This window comes from Anolis carolinensis, chromosome 1 (assembly GCF_035594765.1).
Source record: "Anolis carolinensis isolate JA03-04 chromosome 1, rAnoCar3.1.pri, whole genome shotgun sequence".
NCBI classification, from domain to species: Eukaryota; Metazoa; Chordata; class Lepidosauria; order Squamata; family Dactyloidae; genus Anolis; species Anolis carolinensis.
This window is the reverse complement of record NC_085841.1, coordinates 64997326-65003074: the sequence shown is the minus strand read 5'-3', so window position 1 is coordinate 65003074 and position 5749 is coordinate 64997326.

The following is a 5749-nucleotide window of genomic DNA, read 5'->3' as shown; positions in this document are numbered from 1 at the left end:
GTTACTTCCATCAGTTCTTCTTGTAACTGTGGAGATCCTCTGCGTTTACACTTGAAAAGGGATCCAAAATCCAATCAGGTATGTTCATTTTCAAAATATCATCAAATCGTTGATTAAAATCTGAATAGAGAGCATCCAAGTGCTCACAATAAGAAAGTATGTCTTCATCTTTTTTTTTTCTGCTTCTGATAAATTTGGGAACTGGCTGAATTCCCCCCGTCCAAAATTTCATTTCTACAGAAGAAGTTTTGTCACAAAAGCAGAAATAACAGATTTTGTTTTTATTAAATTCAGTTCATCACCTTGAAGCTGATGATTGCTTTCATTAAATTTTTGAAACAAGTCAGTCAAGTGAGCAATGTCACTTTTGGATTGAATTAAATTGGATTGTAAAGCATCATTTTTACCTTTCAAGAACTCCAGTACTGAGTTAAACAGCTTATAAAATCTATCTAAACAGGCACCCTTTGTATGAAGCAGCAAATGATTAAATTCTTCATCGTTTTCAATACAAAGCTATTTAAATAATCTGTTATTCAATGATTTGCTTCTGATTGTGTTGAAAGCTTTAATTACATATTGTAATGAATTATGTAGGCATGCACTTAAATTTCTAGCAACTAGATGTTGACGATGGATGATACAGTGTACTGTGAATGCATTCGGCACCTCCTTTTTAAATATGCAAGAAAACCCCTGTAGTGCCCTACCATCGCTGGAGCACCATCTGTGGCTACTGAAAAGATATTACTCAGAGGTATTTCTTTTTCTTTAAAAAACTCATCCAATGCATGAAATATTGAATCCTACTCCATTCCCATCCACACTGAAACTGGTTTCAGCCTGGCTGGACTGTGCTGCTAGTGTTTCGCCTCCAAGGTGACTCAGTACACCTTTGTGTGACCTCAGTGCTACTCAGAACTTGCATTTTTCATGCCACATTATGTGCCTGTGTAAAAGGGCCCAGGGAGTTGGCATGATCTGTGGTGTAGTTGGTCAACTCCATTTTTAGCTGCTCTAGGAGGCTTCTGTACTCCATGCAGTCATGCTGGCTCCTCAGCTAGGGAACTCCCTCCCCAGTGACATCCGGCAGGCTCCATCCCTTCTGGGGTTTAGAAAGAAGTTGAAGACCAGGCTATGTGCACAAGCGTTTAATGAATGAACTCAATTAGCGTTGACATGGATTGGATTAAGGCTCTTGCACAAGGTCTGATGGATGACTGGCATATATATTCGGTGTTGCACTGTGTTAAATCTTTTATATATTGTATTTTACTATGTTATTTAACTATTTTAATTGTTGCATTATTTTATTGTATTATGATATACTGGTAGTGGGAGAAGGGCAGGGTAGAAATATCGGAAATAAATAAATAAATAAATTCTTGGGAGGCAAGCAATGGCCAACCTCAATAAAGTAGTGAAGAGTAGAGACATCACACTAGCAACGAAGGTCCACGTAGTTAAAGCAATGATATTCCCCATAGTAACCTATGGATGCGAGAGCTGGACCATAAGGAAGGCTGAGCGAAGGAAAATAGATGCTTTAACTGGTTTTTGGGAAAATCTTGAGACTTCCTTGGTGTGATGACTCATGGGCCATGTAGTCCCGTTCCTAGCGCTGTTGTGACAGATGAAGAGGAAAACTTAGGTTTTCCTCCGTTTCAGTCAGAATTGGAACTTTCTCAGCCAGAACTGGAACCCTTGCACCTGCAGGAGGTTTGCTTTCCAGAAGTTTGCCAAACAAGCCCTGAGCCAAAATCTCCCCCTTTTTCTCGCCGTGATTATTGTCAACAACAGAGAGGAGCTCAACAGGCTAATCGCAGAAGCCTGAGAATCGCGGCCAAACAAATGGTTGATTAGCCTGCTTCCCATGAGAAACTTTAAGGAGTCATGCATCTGGACCCAGAGAATGGCTTTCGCTTCTGGTTCCCCAGAGAATCTGCTCTTGGTGGGAAACCGAGACCCTACTTAGGTGTTTTGCCCTCGTAGGAATCTTGCGGAGTCAATTCGTCAACTACGGGAGTAGGTTGTGTGTGGACTACGCTCCCGTTTCCAGCCTTGCTTTGCTTCCCAGGACCTTGTTTTGCTTCGCGGACCCAGCCTTGCCTTCCTTGACCTCGCCACGAATTTACCACGGATCCTGTTTTTGCTCCTTGTTCTTTGTTGCCTTGAATTAAGCCTTGTATCCAAGAATCAAGTTATTTCCTTGCCTTGCCTAAGTTTCATGGACTTAAGGACCTTGTCTTCTCCCCTCACTTTGCTTGGCAAAGTGATTGTTTCGGTTATTGGATTACAACTTTGGACCTTAATATGTCATATTGGACATTGTTTCTCTGGACTAATTTTGACGTTTCCTGAAAGATCTACTTCTGAACTATTTTCTACACTTGCTTTTATTAATTTTATATATTTCCTCAATAAAGATATTAGATTCTGGCCTCTGTGTATGGTTATTGGTGCTCTGCAGCCTGGGTCGTGACAGTTTGACTCCGCCACCCTAAGCACCATTTAACCTAGGCCAGAATGTCTACCGGAGCCGGACCGGGTGACCAACCACTCAGCTACACCATCGCCAAGGATGAAGTGGACAGGATCCGTGATATGCTCCATGCGCAGGAGGGAGAAATACGGGGCTTGAAGGAACGTGGAGCCCGTCTCCCTGCCCTGGCGTTGCCCACCAAGTTTTCTGGAGAGGCTTCCAAGGTTCATGTTTTCCGTCGCCAATGCCAGGCATACCTAGAGGCCCGAAATGCCGAGTTTCCCCAAGAAGACATCAAGGTGGCATGGATTTATAGTCTCCTAGACGGGCCAGCGGCCAATTGGGCGACGGCACTGTTCGATCAAGCCTCCCCGCACCTAAGTTCCGCGCTAAACTTCTTGGATCACCTTAAGGCGACTTGGGGGATCGAGGACAATTTAGAGGCGGCCGGCCACAAACTCCGGCGCCTTTCCCAAGGGGACAGGCCCTTGTCCCAGTACATAGCCGAGTTCCGAGTGCTGGCCCAAAACACTGGCTGGAATGACATAGCCCTCAGAGGACAGTTTCGGGAGGGTCTTAACATCGAGATGTTGGAGGAAATCTCCAAAGTTGTGATGACCCATGGGCCTTGTAGTCCTGCTCAGGACATTGTAATTCCTGATGAAGATGAAAACTTGGGTTTTTTACCTTCCCAGTCTGAACTGGATTCCTCTCAGCCAGATCTTTCCCAGGCAGATCTGGGAACCTTGCACCTGCAAGAAAGTTGTCTCCCAGAAGTATGTCAAACAAGCCCAGAGCCTACTTCTCCCGTGTTCTTGCGCCGGGAGTTTTGTAAACAACAGAGAAGTTTGGAATCAGCTTCGCGCAGGAGTGCGAGGATTGCAGCTAAGAATGTGGCCAATTAAGACTGCTTCTCGTGAGAATCTTTGGGGAGTCTCACATCTGGTCTCAGAGTTAGCTTTCGGTTCTGATTCCCAGAGAACTGCTTCGGCGGGAAAGCTAGACTCTATTTAGGTGTTTTACCCGCGTAGTAACTTCGCGGAGTCAATTCGTCAGCCTACGGAGCGAGTTGTGTCTGGACAGCGCGCTCCGATTCAAGCCTCGCTCCTGCTCAAGCCTCGCCTTGCTATCCAGCCTTCGCCTTGCTTCCCAGCCTTTGTTTATCTACGGACTTTGCCTTGTTTCCCAGGATCAATCCTTGCCTTGTTCCACGGATTTATCAAGTTATTCCACGGACCTTGTTCTTGTTCTTAGTTACCTTGTTCCACGTTCAAGCCTTGTTTCAAGTATCAAGTTATTTCCTAGCCTCGCTCAAGTTTCATGGACTAAAGGACCTTGTCATCTCCCCTCACTTTGCTTGGCAAAGTGAGTGTTTCGGTTATTGGATTACAACTTTGGACCTTAATATTTCTTATTGGACATTGCTTTTTTGGACTAATTCTGACCTTTCCTGAAAGGTCTAATTCTGGACTATTTTCTACACTTGTTTTTATTAACTTTATATATTCCTTCAATAAAGATATTAGATAGATTCTGGCCTCTGTGTATGGTTATTGGTGCTCTGCAGCCTGGGTCGTGACAGTTTGACTCCGCCGCCCTAAGCACCAATTAACCTCGGCCAGAATGTCTACCGGAGTCGTACCTGGGCCGAGCGGCCAGCCGATTACCTACACCATCGACAAGGATGAGGTGGACCGAATCCGTGATAAGCTCAATGCACAGGATGGAGAAATAAGGGGTTTGAAGGAACGCGGAATTCGTCTTCCGGCCATGGCGTTGCCAACCAAGTTTACTGGAGAAGCTTCTAAGGTTCATGTCTTCCGTCGCCAATGTCAAGCTTATCTAGAGGCCCGTGATGCCGAGTTTCCCCAAGAAGACATCAAAGTGGCATGGGTTTACAGTCTTCTAGACGGGCCAGCGGCCAGCTGGGCGACGGCACTGTTCGACCAAGCCTCTCCACACCTAAGATCAGCGCAACACTTCTTGGACCACCTCAAGGAGACTTGGGGAATCGAGGACAATTTGGAGGCAGCCGGGCACAAACTCCGTCGCCTTTTCCAAGAAGACAGACCTATGTCTCAGTATATAGCCGAGTTCCGAGTACTGGCCCACAACACCGGCTGGAACGATGTAGCCCTCAGGGGACAATTCCGGGAGGGTCTCAACATTGAAATGCTGGAAGAAATCTCCAAGGTGGATCCTCCCCAGACCCTCGAGGCACTCATTGATCAATGTTTACGGGCTGAAGTCATGATTGCCAACAGGAAACAGTGGGTTCGAGGCCAGGGCAGTAGAGCCGGGGCAAAACCCCCCGCTCCCGCCAGCGTTCAGCCACGTCCGGTGTGGAGACCCCCACCGCCATCCCCATACCCCAGAGGAGGCGAGGAGGTGCCGATGCAGTTGGGCAATGTGCGTCCCAGACTAGATGCCGCCGAGAAGGCCCGTCGTCAACGCTTAAACCTCTGCTGGTACTGCGGGAACGGGGGCCACTTCGCCAGAGAGTGTCCAGCCAAAGGGAAGCCTGCCGCCCGTCTTGCGGCGGCGTCCTCCACGGAGACGAAGGCGTCTGAGCCGACTGGCACACAGCCGGCGGGGGAAGCCAACGACCGGGTGTAGAGAGGCTCGCCAACCCGGTCAAAAGATCCATCCAAGAGCCGACAACCGGGGTCCTGTTCCTTCTCGTGGTCACATTATGGTCAGCAAAAAGGGGACCCGTCATGATCCACGCCATGATAGACTCTGGAGCTACCAACAATTTCATCGATAGAGAGTATGCCGACTCTCTGGGATTACAATATCATGATTTCAAGAATGCCCGTGTGGTGCAAGCCATAGACGGCCGCCCCCTCAAGACGGGCCCCGTAAGTCAGTGGTCGGAACCCACCAGGATGTGGATAAGGGAACATATGGAAGAGATTTCTTTCTTTGTTACCGAGGTTCCCCATTTCCCTGTGATTTTGGGAATTCCATGGCTGACTCTCCACGACCCTAACATCTCCTGGTCCAACAGAGAACTGCAGTTTGCTTCACCGTACTGCCAAAACCATTGCCTCGTAGCCAAGGTATGCCATGCCACAGACACCGAGCCCATCATCACCTTGCCAAAGAAGTACTCCGAGTATTGGGATGTATTCAATGAGAAAGAAGCCGAAAAATTACCCCCACATAGACCTTATGACTGTGCCATTGACTTGGTGGAGGGGGCCCCGATCCCGCGAGGGCATCTCTACTCCCTGACTGAACCAGAGCAAGAAGCTCTCAGGGAAT